Genomic DNA, 21,817 nt, shown 5'->3' with positions numbered 1-21,817 from the left:
AAGCTTATTTATTCAGCTTTGAGATTTTGAGATTTTGTATAAATCTCAATTTAAAAAAAAATTACCCTAATGACTGAAAAAAACTGACCCTTTTTTTTTCTTTTTTGTTAATGTTACACTCAGATATATGTGACCCTGAACCACAAAACCATAAGGGTCAACGGGACAATATCTGGCTGAGATACAACAATTTGAAAATCTAGAATATCACTAATCAAAAATGTGAGTTATGATATATTTATGGTACAACATGGTACATGTCCAAAAACAAGGTTTTACCATGCTTCTTTTGCCAGGATGTTTATCAAATATATCGCCATTGCAAAATAATATGATAAGTGAACTGCATTTCAGACATGCAGACAGACATGTGAAGAAGATGAGAGTAATTTCCTGTAGGATGTGAGCGCGTTACCGCTGTCTGGCCCCGCCCGAGAGGAGTGACTTCAGAGCGGAGCTCGAGCTCTCCAGCGTCCTTCGGTTCACGCGCCACACATCAGCGCACTTTCCCGCGATTCACGTTTGGAATATAACAGCGTTCCGCGCGCGGTAAGTAGCACGTACACGTCGCCGCCGATTCCGCCGCTGGAACTCGTTTCAGCCGCACAAAGTGTTGGAGAGAAAACAGCGCGGGCTGGTTGTCGCCTCATCGGCGGCTGTCGGAGTCAGACACGGGAGGGGAGGAAGGGAGGTCGTTCCAGCCGCCTCCTCTCGCTCCTCAGCAACTTTGTGAACGCTTGTGTCCGTTGAACGGCTCGGTTTGCTCGCCTACTTTCTACTGCGGCATTTCCACGCGCTGCGGCTTCGGCTGTGCTTCTGTGCGAGTGTGTTTAGTTTGAGTAGTCGCTCGCGGTCGGGGTGATGTTGTCTGTCTGAGTCTGAATGAGTATCGATCTGGGATAAATCAATAAATCGATGCGGGTGACTGCGGAATGCGGGACCGTTATTTGTCTTTGATGTGTTGGGACGCAACGCGCGCCGCTGTTTTGAATTGTAATTGTAACATCGAACTGTAGCATCATTTTGTTACAAGTAATTCTCTTGTTGTTCGTAATACTAACGCGGTTTGGTTCTGCTGTTTGATGTTGCCTTTGTACATCAGCAAAGTTCGTTTTTGAAACGGTTTGACAACTATCAGAAGTCGATTTTTTCACCACATCCTGTGTTTAGTTTCCATATTAAACATCTGTGGAATGTAAACAAAGTTAAAAGTAGAGTCTCTGTGGTGGTTCCATGGTATGATGGTGTCAGGTGGTAATACCGTGGTATTTTCGTATGATGATATTTGCATTGTACTTCAGAATACCTTGGTTTAACCAGGGTAAATGGCCCAAAACTGTGGTATTTTCATTATACTTTATTAACGGTGCAGGAGACTCTTGATGTTCTTCAGCTCAGCTGAAATCACTTATGATTTAATAGCCTATTTATCACACTGGACTACAGAACTAGTCTTGAGTAGCAATAAATACATTGCATGGGTCAAAATGATCAATTTTTCTTTTATGCCAAAAATCAATAGGATACTAAATAAAGATCATGTTCCATGAAAATATTTTGTACATTTTCTACCATAAATATATGAAAACGTAATTTTTGATTACTAATTTGCATGGCTAAGAACATCATTTGGACATGGTGATTTTCTTAATATTTAATATTTAGATTTTTTTTTGTTGCACCCTCAGATTCCAATTTTTCAAATAGTTGTATCTCAACCAAATAGTGTCCTATCCTTACAAACCTTACATCAATTTAAAGCTTATTTAGTAATTTAATAATACAATGGACCCTTATGATTGGTTTTGTAGTCCAGGGTCACATTTCTCTTTGGCGTCCAAACAAGTCAGCCTCAGAACAAAGTGTGTTTGTGGTTTGCGTGAGCTGCAGTTCCCTCTCCTGTGAATGAACTCATACAGATAACAGCTTTAGGTCCTAAACAGGTTGTTTTGCATGATTTGAGTTCTTTAATATGGACTGCTGTAAACACGCCTGTCAGACAGACAACCTTGCTCAAGTCAAGACTGTTCCTCATTTTAAATTGAGATGTCTGCTCAGGATTATACAGCGATGTCCTTTGAACAGCAAGGCTTCAGTGGCATTTGAGCTTCTGCTTTGATCAGGTGCATTAGTGAGACTTTTTGCGACCTTTAAATGCTTTATGAAGTGTTCAGGTACGTGTGTGTGTGTGTGTGTGTGTGTGTGTGTGTGTGTGCGATTGAAGACGATCCACTCCCTTCAGCTGCTGGAGGAAGAGTTCTGTTCCGCCTGTCTGATCCGTTTGACAATGTTCCGTCATGCGTGTCTACCTGCGGCGCTGTCCTGCATGCCTGCATACACACTGACAGCCATCAGACGGACGCATTTTATCTCCTCTGCTGCAGACGGCGGCCCATTTTACAGTCAGCGTGAAATGTAAATTCCCTCTGTTGATCATGCATTTCAGCAATGCTTTATGTCATGATTTTGTTTTTGTGAAATGACAGATTCTCTCTGGTGACGTTTACCACCCCTTTCTGACAATCAGCTGCAAGCTCACATTAAGATCCGCCTCCTTGTTTGAGAGCCACGCCCACATCTCAACATCCAGTCAACAACTGATGGACAGAAACATGTCCCGCCCTATTTTTTTCTGATAACCGGTTGCACTCAGATGTACATCTCAATACAAAAGATTAGTTGCTAGTTCCATTTTATTGTGATTTAAAGGCACAATATGTTCGTTTTCGCCACTAGAGGGCACATGTTCAAAACAAACAAGGAACAAAGGCGTAGTTTGATGACGCTGTGATTCAGTATTTAAGTATTTACATGTTTATCAAACACCAGTCTTTCACTGTTATTTACTGTCGCTTAGTTAAATACTCCTTTCATGAGTGCCACCAAGTTGTGGTTTTATTTAACCAAAGTTGCAATTCCTATTGCTTGGCTAGTTTTCTTTGCAGTGTGATGCAAAGCGATTGGCTCGCCTCTTTGTAATTAGCATGCATATGTTCGTGTTGATCTGAACAGATGCATTAACAGGCGTTGATTCAAATGAAATGTTTATTGTGGTGTGAACAGGCCTTCAGTTGGTTTCTCGCTCTGTTATGAGCTGTAAACAGTTGCCATGTGAAAGTGTGGAGACCGTTATATCCCACGATGATCCTCTGAAGTTGTTGATTTGGGAGCGCGTGTGTGTGTTTTGATGGGAGTTTGTGCTGTTGAATAATTCCAGCAGCAGGAGTGAGATTGTTACTCATGTAATATTAACAGGCTGGGTAAAGCAGACGTGGTCGTTATGAATTAATAAGCTCAGCACACGCTGATTGACATCAAAAGCTGTTTTCTGAGTGGTGCGGCGTCTCTGGATTTTCACAAACACCTGTGGCTGTATAATTCAGATGTCGAGTTGAACAGTGACCCCGGTTTACGGCGTGAGTTTAATCTGGGTACAGACCTGTTTACAGCGCGCTTTACAGCTTACCGTGGGTGGATGAGATTAAAACACACTGTGTGTGTGTGTGTGTGTGTGTGTGTCAGTGCATGAGTTTGTCTGCTGCAGCTTTACAGATGCAGTGCTGCAGAAACCTTTTTTGCAAATGCAACACAAATTTCAAGCTTATTTTGTTATTTTTGTGATAATTGCTGGTTGCATTTGGAACAAACTACCTCAACTTCACTCTGAAGAGCAAGCAACCCACAAATCTGCTTTTTTGCTGAGCCATGACAGATTTTTTTTTCTTTTCCAGGCAAATGTTGCATTAGCACAAGGGCTTTTCAGTTTGACGTGTCAAAAGGATGTCAGAACCCTGTTAATCGTGACGTAGGAGATGGTTGATGTTGTGCAGTCTGCTGTGACGTTTGCCCATCAGACCGTTTGTGTGTTTACATACATTTCTCCCCCATGTGAGAGCTATTAATGAAACCCTCAGCCAATCAGATACAGCCTTACATCCTGCACAGGAAGTGACCTCACTGGTGCCGAAGTGACTTTGTAGAAGACTTTTCCTTGCATTGTTGTTGGGTGAACATGAGCCAAAATACACAAGTGCTTCAGAGTTTTGGTTTGCTGCTGCTGTTTGATGCAGTTACATGAAATAATCAACATCAGTCTTAAATTTTAATGCAGATGCAAAATTTACAATCTAGTCATAAACATGTAATACACGTGTTGATGCTACAGTTGTACTCAATATAAACATTTTACTACCACACTCATATTGCAGTAGAGAGATAGAGGACGAATTAGTTCGTTATGTAATTCTGATAAGGACACGTGAGTCAGATCTGATCAGGTTTAAGGTTTATCATTTTCTTCATGCTGGTGTTTCATAAACTCAAGTTCAACAGGTTGCTTTATGCTGTAAATCCTCCACAAATGTGGTAAATTGGTGGGAAAGTGTCTTGTGTTGGTGGGGAAATGGAAGTGAGTTTACATGCACTTAATGGTTTAAATGTAATCTGACTGAAGCAGTAATGTCTTTTTTAAAGCTTTTGTGCATTAAAATCTTGGTAAAGACTAACACATCTAGATGATTTGATTGTCTTCGTCCTGGATGTGTACACATCAATCAGGCAACGGTCGGCCTTTGTGTTGTGCTTCTCGTTTTAAAGACAGAAGTGATGTGAATTAACCCTTCATATGTGATCCTGGAACACAAAACCAGTCTTATGTAGCACGGGTATATTTGTAGCAATAGCCGAAAATACATATCTGTATAGATTTTAAGTAAAGATCATGTTTTATACTTCCAGTTTATACTGTAAATATATCAAAACTTAATTTTTGATTAGTAATATGCATCACTAAGGACTTCATTTGCACAACTTTTAAAGGCGATTTTCTAAATATTTAGATTTTTTTTTTGCACCCTCAGATTCCAGATTTTCAAATAGTTGTATCTCGGCCAAATATTGTCCTATCCTAACAAACCATACATCAATGGAAAGCTATTTATTCCACTTTGGAGTGATGTACAAATCTCAAATTTAAAAAAAATTGACCATAATGATGGTTTTGCGGTCCAGGGTCACAAATATGTTCCATGTGTATTTGTGCAAAACATGAGCTTTTCTGGGTCAGCTCACATTTGGGTGCCTCTGGGTTAACTTTATTATTTACTCATTTGTGTGGAAATGTCAGCATACAAATCTATTAATAGTTTCATGCTCTTAAACAAGCTCACACTCATCCGCATATACTTTTTGAGAGCCACGCCCACATTTGAACATCCAATGAACAACCAATGCACAGAAACAAGCCCCGCCCCAACATTTTTTCTTTTTTGAATTTTTGAAAGCTTTCCATCGATGTATGGTTTGGACTAGGAATAGGACAATATTTGTCTGAGATACAACTATTTGAAAATCTGGAATCTGAGGGTGCAAAAAAAATCTTTAAAGCCTTTAAAGCTGTCCAAATGAAGTTCTTAGAAATGCATATTACTAATCAAAAATTTAAGTTCTGATATATTTACGGGTTGAAAAATTACAAAATATCTTTCTGGAACGTGATGTTAATATCCTAATGATTTCTGGCCCAAATTAAAAAAGTGTCATTTAGATTTGTGCTACTCAAGACTAGTTTTGTAGTCCAGGGTCACATATGTCACACACATCTGCTGCTACTTCAGCTTAATTGCAGCATTAATAAAGCATTAAAGCAGCGTGTGATTGTCTGTTGATTTACTGTAACATTCTATCTCAGGGAGTTACATCAACCCTCCAAATGAAGTGTGAGACGTTGCTTTGTAAAGAGTTAAAACACGTTTACCAGTGTGAAGATCCTGATGACGAGACTGAGAGATTGTTTGGCTGTAACGGTGACGGTGTAAGTCTCAAGTGTGGCTTTGGTTTCTGAAGTTTCATTATCAGTCTGGAGGTTCACATCTGCTCTTCTTCAGCCACATGGCATGAACAGTAACATCGGCGCAGCTCCTCTCTGCTTCTGGATTGTTTGTTTGCCCTTCGGGTTAAGCTGAATGGGGTTTGGTGTCAGATATTTTGAGAGCTTCGTTCTTGCAGCCTCTACTTGTACCTTCCTGTACCAGGCGGCTCTGCCGGAGCAGTGTGTGTGTGTGTGTGTGTGTGTGTGTGTTTGACAGTCAGCAGAGCTGTTTGCACAGCAGCAGTGGATGTGTGTGGTTCTGCATGATGTGCATAATGCTTGCGGCTGCTGCAGACTGGTATCGTTACCCATGCATCCGTATTTCATTTATGGCTTTTCGAAGCTTTTGCTTATTGCCCACTGTAGTCTCGAAACCTGTTTGTTCTCCTGCTGCATCAAGACGTCCATCCAGTGTGAAATATTAATGAAAGCACAATCATTACTCTGAAAGCATGAGCTTTAAAAGCAGCCAAAAAGAGCGATTAGTTCCCAGCGTCCTGCGCTGGAGGAGCAGACGAGAGACTGACTGCTCTCGCTCCTGTTCTTTAATTAGCTCTAAATCTAGAGAGAATCGCCAGCGTGTCTTCCATTTAATTTGACATTTAGAAGAGCGGTGGAGGAGATAACGGTGGGTTACGGCGAGGTGGGGCTGGAGGTCTGCTGCACGTGTCTGACGCTGACATAGTCGTCGTAAAGCTTCGGCTGATGGCCTCCCATGAGTTGGCAGGAAATGTGAATTGACCAGCAATAAGGAAACGCTGGAGCGTGACGGAGACGCCTGTGGAGATGTGTTGATGAGCCTGAAAAATCGCTTTCTTTTTCTATAAATTCTGTGCTTTCCTTTTGATTTTTTTTCTTCTAGATTACATTTTATGATTGAATGTATTATTTAATTTAAATAACTCTAACAGGACATCTAAACAAATTGACTAAATTTTAGAGCTGCAAAACGACTAGTCGCAATTAATCGATTCAAAATAAAAGTTTATGTTTACATACTATATGTGTGTACTGTGTATATTATGTATAATTACAAACATGTATATATTAAGGAAAATATTTATATATAATATAAATTATATACAAGTGTTTACATACAAATACATACAAATATATTTTTTATATTTATACATATATGGTTGTATTTATATATACATACGCACATATAGTATGCGAACATAAACTTTTAATTTGAATCAATTAATCACGACTAGTCGTTTTGCAGCTCTAAATAATTTATTAAATGTTAACAATAATATTGGCCTTTAATGTTATTTATTTTTTAATTCTGTGCTCTGGATTCTTTTTTTATTATTTAATATGTTTTTTTAATATTATTAATAAAAAACAATACATTTTTTACACAATCCCTGAAGTTTAGAACAGGGTTGAGTTGTTGCTTGGGTGTTGCTAGGGAGTTCAGGCCGGGTTGTTGTTTGAGTGTTGTTAGGGAGTTTAATGTTGTTGTTCAGGTGTTGCTAGGGAGTTCAGGGTTGTTGCTAGGGTTAAGTTCCCGGAAATTGCATGAACTGATAAGAAGTTTACTTTGAATGCACTAAGTTGCTTTGGATAAATCAAATAAATGCATAAATCTTTTAATCAAAAATGTAATTACAGTTTTAAAATGTAATATCGTTAAATTTGCATTTGCTGTCAAAATGGTTGCACAATAGGTTTACTGTTTAAATTAAAACACAGACAAAAACTATTATATGTGACCCTGGACAACAAAACCAGTCATAAGGTTTAATTTTTTTTTAAGTGACATTTATACATCAACCAAAAGCTGAATAAATAAGCTTTCCATTGATGTATGACCTGATAGAATAGGACATTTTTTTTATAAATATTTGGCCAAGATACAACTATTTGAAAATCTGGAATCTTAAAGTTGCAAAAAAACATCTAAATATTAAGAACTCACTTTTAAATTTGTCCAAATGAAGTTCTTAGCAATGCATATTACTAATCACAAATGTAAGTTTTGATTTATTTACAGTAGAAAATGTACACAATATCTTCATGGAACATGATACTTAATATCCTAATGATTTTTGTCATAATTTTGACCCATACAATGTATTTTTGCCTATTTCTACAAATAAGACTGGTTTTAAGTACTGTGTACTTAAGACATATTAATTTTAAAAATAATGCTTCAATAAACAATAACAAGCAAACATTTGTGCACAAGTGCACAGCGCTACTTTTGATTTATTTATTCAAATTTGCCAAATTTTGTAAATTACGATTTTATGACTGTGGCCATCAGTCATTAAAACATTTCACGTAATTATAATTCCTGATTGAGGATAATGTTGTGAGCTTGTGTTTGTATAAAATGTTTTATTTCTTTCCTGTAATTGGTTTCTATTCAAACAGTCAGTCAGACTCAGTGCTGTGTTTTACGTGGCAGACGTCCGTGTTTCAGCCCAAACAATAGTCGGTCTGTGGAGGGTTTGGCGTGGTCACGTCTCTCGAAAATAAAAGCCCAATCTTTTTCCCAAATGAGCGGCTGCAGTGATGTCAGAGCTCAGTGTGTGTGATGTACAGCTGCGGTCACAACGGCCTGAAATAGACAAAACAAACACACAAGCCTTTCCCGTTCCACAGAGCTTTTCCATGGACTCGACTCTGTTATGAACGACTGACAGATTCATTTGCTTTAATGCAAAAAACGCTGCTGGGGTGACCCGAAGCGGCGGTTGTGATTTCATTTTTGGTTTGGTTTTGTACCGTTTGCTTAACTCTGGCCTTTTGAGTCCTGTGTATTTTTCCCAAATTCTGTTTTCCACTTGATTTTTTTCTAGGTTCTGTTTGAATCATTTATTGCAGAGTTTCCCAAACTGGTGAAAAATTGAAAAACACTTAAATATTTCATTTTATACATAGATTTATTTAATAATTTAATGTCGTTAAATTATTGAAATGCTACATTGTCAAACTTGCAACCATTCATTTTTGTAAAACAAATAATGTTTTTAGTGTCTAATGAATAAAACTCAAAGTTGCAGCCTAGAAATAATAAATAGTTCATGAAAATTTTACAGATATATATTTTACAGAATATAAATTTTTCATAATTTCATGTAACTAGCACTCAACTGTGGAAGCCCGTTTCCGTCACGGAATAAACAATAAAAAGGTAATTGCGACTTTTTTTTTCTCACAATTCTGACTTTTTTTTCTCAGAACTGTGAGATATAAACGCACAAATTTTGAGTTATAAAGTCATAATTGTAGGATATAAACTCATAATTGCGAGAAATAAAGTCAGAAATGCAAGATATAAACTCAAAATTCTAACATTTTTCTTGCAATTGCGACTTTGTATCTCACAATTCTGACTTTTTTTCTCAGAACTGTGAGATATAAATGCACAATTGTGAGTTATAAAGTCAGAAATGCAAGATATAAACTCAAATTCTAACATTTTTCTTGCAATTGCGACTTTGTATCTCACAATTCTGACTTTTTTTCTCAGAACTGTGAGATATAAATGCACAATTGTGAGTTATAAAGTCAGAAATGCAAGATATAAACTCAAATTCTAACATTTTTCTTGCAATTGCGACTTTGTATCTCACAATTCTGACTTTTTTCTCAGAACCGTGTGATATAAACTCACAATTGCGAGTTATAAAGTCAAATTCTGAGAAGAAAAAAAGACTGATACATTCACAGAATCAAGTCAGAAATCATTTTATTTTATAAATGGATTTAATTAGTGATTTTATTTCATTAAATTATTGAACTATTGAATTTTTGAACTTGTAACCATTTACTGTAATGAAAAGTCTGATGAATTAAACTCATAAAGCTGTGACCTGGAAATAAATAATTAATGAAAATGTTTTACAGATTATTTTACAGATATTATATATTTTACAGAATATATTTTTTTTTACTAGCACTGAACAATGGAAGCCTGTTTCCACCACTGAATAAAAAATAAAAAAGGTAATTGTTTCAGAACTGTAAACGCACAATTGCGAGTTATAAACTCACAATTGTGAGAAAGATATAAACTTGCAATTCAGACTTTTTTTCAGAATTGTGAGAAAAAAATTAACAATTGTGAGTTATAAAGTTCAGTTCTGAGAAAAAAAAGACTGATGTTCACAGAATTGCAAACTTATATATCTCTATATCTATATCTCACAATTTTGACTATTTCTCACAATTTCGAGTTTATATCATGCATTTCTGAATTTATAACTCGCAACTGCAAGTTTACATCATGCAATTGTGACTTTATTTCTCAGAATTGTCAGTTTATAACATGCATTTGCAATAAAATCACAATTGCATGATGTAAAATATTTTTTTTTAATATCTAGCAATTGTGAGAAAAAAAGTCAGAATTGTGAGATAAATTGCAATAACCTTTTTTTATTTTTTATTTAGTGGCAGAAACTTCTTCCATACTCAACAGATTAGCAAACGATGGACAAAATCTGTGCAGCACCATTAGTTTGTGTGACATTTCTGCAGTCATGCTTTTGTTTTTGGTTCAGTAAGTACCTGAGACTGATGTGATGACTGATATTTTAACGGCCGGCATTGATCTAATTGTCCGTATGTATTATTCATAAAGGCTCTTACTACAGTCTGACATTAATCCATAAGGTGCAGCTGTGTGTTTCTACAGGATCGTTCCAGATGATTAGAATGATTGGTTACGGCTGTTTCACCTGTCACAGGTAATCGTGTCTCACCTCTAACCTGACCAGATAAAGCGTCACATTGCTGACCCGCCGCTCTTCTGCTGCTGCAGAGCCGCTCTTTCTCTCACTTCCTGTGTGTGTGTCTTTCTATAGCTGGCCTGATTTGGGCTGATAACTGGGGAGACACTGACCCAGAAACAGCCTGAGCTAACACTGACAATCACACACACACACACACACACACACACACACACACACACACACACACACTCTCTCTCTGATGTCCTTGAAGGTTGATGTATTCAGGCTGTATTTCTTGTCCTAGTTGTCGAGGACTTAAAGCTGAAACTGTCATTACATGCAGAAATCTTTAATTCTTTCAAAACACTCATGCATCAGATTCAAGAATAACACAGAATCAGCAGAAACACATACAGATACAGTGCCTTCATTTTTTTCACATTGTGTTTTGTTGCAGCATTATGTTAAACTGCTTTAAATTAGTTTTTCCCCACATCAGTTTACATTCCACACACCATAATAATGACAAAGCAAAAACCAGATTTGCAAATTGTATTAAAAATGTATTAAAAATCAAACCCTGAAATAAGTAGATTGCATAAGTATTCACACCCTTAACTCAGTCCATAGTTGAAGCAGCTTTACAGCCTCAAGTGTTTTTGGGTCTGATGTGAGCATCTTTGCACATCTGCATTTGTCAATTATCTGCCATTCTTTGCCTCACCTTTTCACCTCTCCATCTCTGTCAGCTTGGACATTTTCTAGAGTCCTAGTTGTTCCAATCGTCTTCCATTATGGAGAATGCTTCTGTCAACCTTCAATGCAGCAGATTTGTTTCTGAACTCTTCCCTAGATCATCGCCTTAACGCAAGTCTGTCACTGAGCTCTACAGGCAGTTATCTTGGTTTTTGCTCTGATCTGCATTTTCAGCTGTTAGACCTTTTCTGAGAGGTGTGTGTCTTTCTAAATCAGACTCATTCAAATGAATTTGCCACAGTTTAACTCCACTCCAAGTGTAGGAACATCTAGAAGCAATATTTCCAGTGTCCCAGAAAAGGGTATGAATACTTATGCAACAGGATCTTTTCAGTTTTTTATTTCTAATAAATTTGCACAAATATTAAAAACCTATTTTTTGCTTTGCCATTATGGAGTTGAGAGTGTAGATTGATGTGGGGAAAAAGTAATTTAAAGCAGTTTAACATAACGCAGCAACATAACAAAATGTGAAAAAAATCAATACTTTCGCAAGGCACTGTAAATCTATCATTGATTAGTGACTCCTCCATATCTCATAATTTAACACACTCTCTGTCTGCTTATATAGGCATTTCAACTCCAATCAGTGTATGATGTTTGTTTATTGAACTGCTGTGTTATTAAACCGGATATATGATGGTTATCATCACAAGGTAAACCGGTTTATGGTGGTTTTCTGACCCTGATCACTGGGTCTGTGTTTATTTTATAAGGCGTTCACCGTACATTTTCCCTCACACACTACTCATATCATGTCTCTGTGTGTGTGTGTGTGGTTCAGGGTCACATGTGTGAGGAGGTCAGAGGTCAAAACTAAGTTTAAATACTGACTGGTTTTGTTCAGCTGGCGTCCCGCAAGAATCTGTGGGAGTCTGTTTCTGCCACTGAATAAAAATAACAGTTATTGAGACTTATCTCATAATTCATAATTCTCTTTTTCTCTCCTTTTTAAAAAAAATAATTAACTCAGAATTGCAAGTTATAAAGTCAGAATTGTTTGATATAATCAGTGTTGGGGAAAGTTACTTTTAAAAGTCATACATTACAATATTGAGTTACTCCCTAAAAAAGTAACTAATTACGTTACTTTGGCGTTACTTTTTAAATCTGGGCAGGGCTTGCTTGTTTGTTTTTAATATAAAACATTATATTTTTGTCAAATGTAAAAGCCCTTTCACAACAAAAGCCTCAGGCTTAGAAAAAACTCTAAAAAAAACTCTAATTCTGTTTTGATTCACACTAATTTGATTCAGTAATGTAGTTTAGACAATAAACAAGTAAAACTAAATACTGGAAATCCAAAAATGACTTTTATACCTCAAAATCTATTTTTTTTTTTTTTTTATTTCTTTCATGTGTTTTTTTATTTGTGATGGGAGAGTTTTAATGTATTTGGTCACACCTGCTCTTGTCCAGTGAAAATGTACCATCTATATATTTTCTACCAGCTGTGAAACTGTATGTGTATTTCACTAAAAACCAAAGAGCTTCATTTTAGCGGAAAACCACAGGTAAACTTCTCTTTTGTAGACAACAGATTCATAAACACTTCTCATTACAAACTAGGAAAGATATTTAGATGTTTTTGCATTTTCAAACACGTTATAGACTCACAATAGTTCATGTTTAGCAGTGTTTACTGTGAAACAATCCCAGCATTTCAGATGACATATTTATATGATCACAAGCAGTCTTTGTGATTAGATAAGTAGACTAAACCATATCAGATTCTCAGGCATTAGGGATTGTGATATCACGATAGCAAAACTGTCTCTATGCTATCATGATCACATAAACTTTTATTCTAACATAAAAGGTCTTTAAAGTTGTGTTTTGGGCCATTATGCTTGGGCACAGTATCTGTCAAACGAACGTAAACTGAAAGCACAATATGCCTTAACGTTTCACAGCGGCTCTTCGTTTAGGCGATCAGCTCGTGATCTGGTGTTTTCCATGCATCAGAACGGCTCAGTTCACAGTGATTGAATGCAGTGAACTGGTTTATATGCGCTGTGAGTTTAACATGCATTTGGAAATACAACAGCCACCAATTTTTCTTTTTTTTTCACTGCAGATGATTACAGCATTTCACTAGATTTGTAGTAATACGCATTTGTTAGCCTGTTTTCACTGAAGCTGGAGTTTTCCTTCAAAATAAAAGCTCTACTGCCGTTTCCATCAAAATAAAAAGCTAAAAAGTGCAGGATGAATTGCTGACAGTGAATGGTTTGGATGAGTAACGTTGCTGTAGTACAAATTCAAAATATCACTTTCAAGTGTAGAAATGAGTATTGTAATTTCCCTTCTCTAGTATAAAGCAAAAAAATAAAAATAAAAAATAGACCTGCGAAATATTCATTTTCATTTATTTTGCAGTGCAATTGTTTTACAATACATGGCAATTACTGTCATTGTTGTTATTAGTATTATTATATTCTAATTAGTTTGGCTTCTTAAAACACCAGTGTGAATGTAATTTAGACTGAGACAGTATTTCACAACTAAAAAGAGGGTTGAGTCACTTCACTGACTTTTTTTTAGTTTTCTTAGTCAAGAACATAGGTTGGAGCTCTTACTCTCAGAGTGCATTAGATAGAATGATTTAACTTTCAAAATGTACAAAATGTTAGTTTTTTTTCCATTTTTAAAATTTTTTTTTTTGTATCATTGTATCAAAGACTTCATATTGCAATATTATGGTATTGTGAGATTTTCTATCATTACATCCCTATTAGACACACAAATAAAGTGTTCGACCAACTATTAAGCAGCACTGTTTTATATACTCACCAATGCGGATTTTTACTCTCATTTGGCTCTTGAGTGTTAATTTTAGGTCCTGCTTGTGCTGTTCTAGTGTTCAACACATGTGGGCTGGGTGGTTTTATTTAAGATTATATTTAAGATATATCAATATATTTTCAGACGAGAGTTGAGATGATCAATGACTATTTACATCAATGCATATTGTACTTAAAAAGCATCAAAATAAAGTTGCACACATAGTTTAAAGTGGTTTTGGCCTCCTGTCAGATGCATGTGCTGTTTAATACATTTTAAAGAAAAAAAAAGGAGATGCATTTTCTCCTCAGCATGACTTATAGTACATAGTCCAGTAGTATTCTCATCTATAAATGTTTGCACAAAGCCTCGTTCTGACAGATAGTGAGCATTTGTTAAACTTTACAGACACACAGATAGATGTGTGCGAGAAAATGTGATTGCACTAATAACAAAAAGCTAATATAATGTTGTTGGATATTAAATGCAGGTTTCACTCTTTGCATGTAACACAAGTACCTGTACTTTTATGAGAGCAAAAACAAAGGTTTGTAATAAGCCCCCTTTGTAGAAAACAGATGTATTGGTTATTGTATATTGCCATTCAAAAGTCTGTATGATTTCATTAGTGTCTTAAAGGAGTCTGTCTTATCTCTGCTCTTCTCCAGTTTCGCTCAGGAGTTCCTGACTGACAGCGGCTCGACCCGGTCAGCATGTAACATTTCTTTATTAACTCCTTCCATGTCACGAGTGTGTGTGTGTGTGTGTGTGTGTGTGTGTGTGTCAGGTAATGTAATTACTTCTCTTGTTATTGGATCAGTGGGCGCTGGCGGCTCTTGTGCGCGTCTCTAATGTTGTTAAGTGCTGAAAACAGCCTGAAAGTATCCGCTGCCTCTAAACAGATCATGGCTGTTGACACATCACACGTTAACAGCGGAGTTAACCTGCACTAACCCAACACCGCTGACATTTACTGCTGTTTGACACACGTCTGATGGATGATGCTGATGAGATATGAAGCGCCGGTTACATTCCATCATTCTGTGCGTTTGCTGATGAGGGTTAGTGGTTAGGGTTCATAAATGAGACACTTTATTAATCTGATCTGAATCATCTCTGGTGATGAAATACACTGGTGGGTGTTGATTAGATTACACTTAACCTGTGTGATCAGTCTCAGATACCAAAATCATACGAAATATTAAAAGTTCCACGGAGATCAGTGCAGGTAACCAAAGGCCCTATATAAAAAATCTTAAAATGTTTTAACCTTTTTTTTGACATCAACATGACTTTTTTTTCTATTTTTTCCATTTAAAATGTTAGAATTTTCGATTCAAATCATTATATATATTAATTATTATATAGGGTCATTTTGTATCAAATCAATTCAATTTCACTTTCCCCACTTCCCCGGCTTGAATTTTTGATTTTGCTAATATTTTTTCTCATTAAAGATTGACATGTATAGTGTTGAAAGCCAAAATATTAAATGTCATAGATTAATATTTACTGAGTAATCCACTATTTTGTAGAGGGAGGTCAAATTGGCACTTTTCACCTCAGGTTCAGAGTCAAATTAAAGGGGGGTAAAATGACTTCAGAAAGATGGCAGCATCATAATGTTATTTTTACACAGAGATTGGTAGATCTATTGATAAAATCTGTTGATTTTAGTAATCTTTGTTGCATTATGTGCCAATGGTGACCATTAAAAAATGACGAAACGGCACTTTTCAAGTTTTTTTCTCCAAAGTTGGCATGCCTGTAACTCAAGAAGTATTAAAGATATCTTAGAGCCCTTTTAGATATTGGGTCCTGACAAACTTTCCCTTTGGTATCTTTATTTTTAAGGCCCTACATGGTTTGGTTCCAGAGATATTGGAATTTCAATATGGCGCCAGGAGTAAATTGTTAAGTTGTACACACATTCAGTGGTCAAAAACCAAATGTTGGTCAATTTGCAAAAATATGAGACTTCTATTGTTTTAAAGAGGAATGTCTGAAGAACAAAAAACGTTGAAACTAGAGATATATCTTGTTTCATTCTGTCAAGACAACTGCATTGAACATACTTGTCTGAGTGCCATAAATATTATTTTTCCAGAGTTTTGTTTTGATAGTGGGAAACAAGATACATTTTTAATTGAAACATTATTTCTTCTTCAGACATTGTTCTTTAAATAAAATAAGTATCAGTTGTATACAAAGTCATCAACATTTGGTTTTTGACCACTGAAAATGGGTGATACTCAACAATTTTGGACATGTAGCCTCGTTGAGATCCCTATATCTCTGGGACTGAATAATATAGGGCCCTGAAAATTACAATTCCAAAAGAATAGTTCATTAAAAACTAGAGTCTGAAATCATATTGAGATATCTTTAATGCTTATTGAGTTATAGCCTCGCAAACTTTGGAAAAAGAACACTTATGGCACTCAAAAAGTGTGTTCAATGCGGTTGTCTTGACAGAATGAAACAAGACACATCTCAAGTTTAACATTATTTTTTCAGAGCAGACATTCCTCTTTAAAAATAAAGAATGATCATATTTTTCCAAACTGATTAACATTTGGTTTTTGACCACTGAAAATGTGTACATTTGAACCATTTACTCCTGGAGCCACACTGTAATTCCAATATCTCTGGAACTAAATCTCACAGACCAATAAAAATAAAGATGCCAAAAGGAAAGTTTGTTAAGACCCAATATCTAAGATGGCATTAAGATATCTTCAATACTGCTTGAGTTACAGGCATGCAAACTTTAGAACAACTTGGCTGTTTCACCATTTTTGAAAGGTCACCATTGGCACATAATGCAACAAAGATTGATAAAGTCAACAGATTTTACTAACAGACCTGCCAATCTATGTGTAAAAATAATATAATGATGCTGCCATTTTTCTGAAGTCATTTTTACCCCCTAAAATTTGACTCTGAATCTTGAAAATTGCCATTTTGACCTCGCTCTACAAAATAGCGGATTACTCAGTAAATATCTATCCATGACATTTAATATTTTGGCTTTCAACACTATACATGTCTATCTTTCTTTAGAATAAATTTGAGCTAAATCAGAAAGCTGTGGATCTCTAGTTGAGTTGACATGGAATGACCCTAGATTCTTGTCGTCAATAAAAAGATGATCAACAAAAATCTGTGCAGGTTAGCAGGCAAGGCCTATGAAATCTATTGAATTTGTTTTTTTAATGTTTTAATAATAATAAAAACAATCATTATTGTTTTATTACTATTTTAAATTTTTTTAACTTTTAAAATATCAGATTTTTAGATGTTAACAAAAAATGTCTAATGAATGACTTTTTTTGTCACCAACAAAAATGCTTTTTTTTTGTGTCTTCCTCTGACCACTTTTTGTTCAAGAGTAATTTGCATATAGAATACTGTCAAAAGGCATATAATTTATACATTTAGCTCAGAATTCATTTTTTCCAAGCAGACCCCATCATTCAAGTAGAAAATGTAAATGTTTAGTGCAGTGAATAATCCCATAATCAAGGGCTGGTCTTCTCTTTCATTTCGGATGTTCTCTGTCTCAGATGAGCTCTGCTGAGTCAAGCGCTGCTTCATTGTTGGTTCAGTTCAGCGTCTGCATCTTTCTTCGTCTCTGGATGATGCAGGTGATTGCTGATGTTGATGAGCGTGTCTGAGCGTGTGGTTAGTGCATAATATGCTGGCATGAGAACCCGTTTTCCTCCTTCAGTTCACATGTCTCTTAATGTAATGTAATGTTATTAAAGTTGAGGTGGGGCATAGTGAAGATTTAAATAGCTAGTAGTCTTTAGTTGCCATCTCTGTGATTTCACTTGTTTTAATTTGTCAGTAGTGGGTGGTGTTTATAATTAAAGGGGCGGGGCATTCTGAGGAGAGAGGATTGCATTGGATTACATTTGCATATTGTTGATAGTTTTGACACTAAAGGTTTATTCAGGTAACTGTGATTGGTGCAGTCTATTATTTAACTTTAAAAAAGGTTTTATATTGGCATCAATGGTTCCTAAGAACCTTGAACATCCTTGAAACCTTTGAAATGCAGAAAAGCATCTTTATAGGTGAAAAATGTTTTTCAAAATGGTTCTTTTAGGAACTGTTCACTAAAAGGTTCTTTGGGAGTGTAGTGTCAGCTGATCAGCTGATATCATGAGGTCATGGGGTCAAATGGGAAAATGAGTTGCTGCTATTGCTTTATTTGTGCAGGATGTTTTGTCCTGGTTGAAACTGCATGTTCTAGTAGCTGCGGTTAGTGTGACCCAGCATTACAGAGAGAGAGAGAGTGTGTGTGTGTGTGTGTGTGTGTGTGTGTGTCTTTGATGCTGTTGTCCTCTCAGCACACCTGCACTCTCACTGATGAACCAGAGCTGTACAGTGCAACATATATACTTTTTTAAAAGTAATGCATTACAATATTGAGTTACTCCCTAAAAAAGTAACTAATTATGTTACTTAGTTACTTTTCATGGAAAGTAATGTGTTACGTTACTTTTGCGTTACTTTTTAAATCTGGGCAGGGCTTGCTTGTTTGTATTTAATATAAAAAGTTGTATTTTTGTCAAATGTAAAAGCCTTTTCACAGCAAAAGCCTCAGGCTTAGAGAAAAGAAAATCTCCGTCTGTACAGTAGACCGCAGAAGAAAAACTGCACTTATTCACAATCACAAAAGTGCATTTTTTGCATTTGCTTTAAATCCTTGTGGGTTATACATTTAATTCACATGCAGTTCTGACTTGCACTTTTTCTGACACAGCTCCTGATTAAGTTGTCCTCCGCGTCTGATTGATTTTGCATCTGTCAAAAGCACATAACATAAACACAGTTGCTTATGTCCTAAAATGAAAGTAAATGGTTGAGAGAGAAACAGGTGCTTGCTCTTAAAGCAACAGAACTAAACATAGTGCCACTTGTAATTAAAGGAATAGTTCACCCAAAAATACAATTTCTGTCATTATTTACTCACTCACATGTTGTCCCAAACCTCTTTTAATTTCTTTCTTGTCCTGAACACAAAAGAAGATATTTCAAATAATGTGGGTAACTAAACAGTAGCTGGTCTACATTTTATAGTAGATGAGAAAATATTATGGAAGTCTACAGCAACTTTTTGGTTACCCACATTCTTTAACATAATGTTTATGTTCGGCAGAAAGAAACTAATTCTAGTTTAAAACAACTAGAGTGAGTAAATGATGGTGTAAAAATAAAACACAGTGACAGGATTGACAGACAGTTGACAGAATTTTCAGTTTTAATGTTAATAAAACAACAAAACGGAGAAAAATCACTCACTGCTCATGACTGATAAACTTTAATACAGTTGCTTAAATATAATATAAAATATAATTGATGTATATAGTGTTTTATTTGAATATTTATTCATTCAATTTCTTAAATGTTTGGCTACTGCTAAAAACTGTACCTGAAAAATAAAGCAGCATAATGTTTGTTTTGTATGTATATTTTTGTTCTTATTTTCTAATAACACATAAAATAATGACAAAGATTTTTATCTTCACTCACTTTGGCCTAAATGTCTGCCTTTTTTTTTTTTATTTTTTTTTTTTATCTTGAATTTGCAAAAAATGTGGAAAATTTCCAGTAAATTTCAGAAACATTCCTGAAAATTTGGAAACTTTCCAGGATTTTTTGGAATCTTCCTGGGATTTTTAGAAAATTTCCAGAAATTTCCCGGACTTTTTCCACCCTAATCTTGAAAGGCTTTTTTTGTACAATAGGGAAATTAGCAGTAAATAGTAAAGCCACCGTGACAAAGAATCATGATATTCCTGAAAAAAATTGTTATTTGATATTTTTGTCATATCGCCAACCCCTAACTTGTGCTACATCTGTTTGGCCTGTGCTACAAAACTTTCAACCTCTGTAACACCAGTGCTATGTGCTAAAAAAGTAACGTACATCCCTGTGAACACACACACACACACACACACACACACACACACACACACACACATGCTTTCTATTGCAGTCTTGTAGGAGTTGGATAGTGACAGATAATGATATCTCAGTGTTTTCTGGGATTTTGTTTCATAACGATAATAAGGCAGTATTTATCTTCTGAGTGTGTTTTCATGCTGGTGCTTTGACAGGTTTAGGCCTGTTGTTCATGGCTGTCTCATAGAGCTTTTCATATATATCATATTCTGTACAGCAGTGATATAAATTAATTTTTCCATTTAAGGCAGAGTCGGTGATTTGGTTCAAAAACAAGTTTTGTTATGCTTGTAGCAGTCAGTAAGTTAAGTGATTTAAATGTATTGATATTGTCTGTGGATGGCATATTCTGCCTGTCAACGTATGTGTTTGCATTTCTCCGCAGCTCGTGTTGATGCAGACGTGATCTGTCTTCAGCATGTTCCATTAGACAGAGTGAGAAGGGAAGGTGTTGTTATTATTGTAATATTAAGCGTTTGTACTGTAATGTTTAGTCAGCGGTGAGAGAGACGTGAGGTAATCTGGTGTCTCTCGTCGTGTCGCTGGTCCGCCTCTGCTCATGTTTTTTGGAGGAGGCGTGTCTTTGGAGAGTGATTATGCCGGGAGGCTGGGATCTTATGCGTTCAAATCTAGCTTGTTATTGCTAGCCTCTCCTAAATCACCTTCCCCACCTTTGTTTTAGTTTCAGAGTCATTTTCATAGGACTGTAATAATTCCTCGATTCTATTTGAGTATTCGATTTAAAAAATCCTTGATTGCTTTTTGCCTGTGTCGAATATTCGACGAATATCGCCGAAATACGCATTCCACATATTAAACCCATTTAAAATGATAATAAAGCATAATGCCATTAAAAAAGCGCAAAAGCTACGATTCAATTAAATATATATGCGATGCAGGTGTAATGCACTTTAATTATTTAAATGCGTGTAAGTTACTTACGTGCGCCTGTTTTCACTGAAGCTGGAGTTTTCCGTCAAAATAAAAGCTTAAAATGGGTAACGTTACTGCAGTCCAAATTTAAAACATCTCTTTCAGGTGTAGGAAGTAGAAAAGAAGTATTGCAATTTCCCTACTCTAGTGTAAAGCAAAAATAATAGATCTGTGAAATATTCATTTTCATTTATTTTGCAGTGCAGTTGTTTTATGATGTATGGCTATTACTGTCACTGTTGTTGTTATTATTATTATTATATTCTAATTTGTTTGGCTTCTAGTATATCACAACTAAAAACAGGGTTGAGTCCCCTTTAAAGTTCAGGTACAATTCACTGAATTAGGCTTTCTTAGTAGCTGTTAAGTTAAGTGCAATAGAATAATTTAACATTTTTCAAGTGTTTATTTGTCTTTTTTATTAAAAAAAATCACAATAAATATCATATCATGGACTTTAAATCGTGATATTATCGTATCATGAGATTTTGATATCATTACATCCCTTTCAATATTAAAAGAATATATATTTTTTTTTTTTATAAAAAAGAAAAATAATATTTTTTTCCTAATAAAGGCAAAAATGCCAAAAAAAAAGAATATTTTGATGATCTAAAGAGTAGATTGTTTTTAACTTTTTTTTTTTACCTGTATGTTAAAGGTTCTTCATCAATGCCAATGAAGAGCATTACTATTGTGACTGTACATCACAGTCAGTGCATGGACTCTTTGGTGTTGTTTTGTTTGTCAGCTCGCACATTTTCTAAAAAACAATAGTAGCAGATTCATATGGCACACCTCTAATCTTATGATC

At 35.7% G+C, this 21,817-nt stretch overlaps 1 protein-coding gene across 1 annotated transcript in view; it reads left to right on the top strand.

The window, feature by feature from the left end:
- The first annotated feature begins 446 nt into the window (after window positions 1-446).
- ppp1r16b (protein phosphatase 1, regulatory subunit 16B) overlaps window positions 447-21,817 on the top strand; it is a 66,327-nt gene continuing 44,956 nt past the window's right edge. The window contains exon 1 of the mRNA XM_073851906.1: window positions 447-549. The gene's annotated coding sequence lies outside the window, so the exon portion shown is untranslated. The remainder of the gene's footprint in view (window positions 550-21,817) is intronic.

This window comes from Garra rufa, chromosome 12 (assembly GCF_049309525.1).
Source record: "Garra rufa chromosome 12, GarRuf1.0, whole genome shotgun sequence".
NCBI lineage: Eukaryota > Metazoa > Chordata > Actinopteri > Cypriniformes > Cyprinidae > Garra > Garra rufa.
This window is presented reverse-complemented; position numbering and strand designations above follow the sequence as displayed.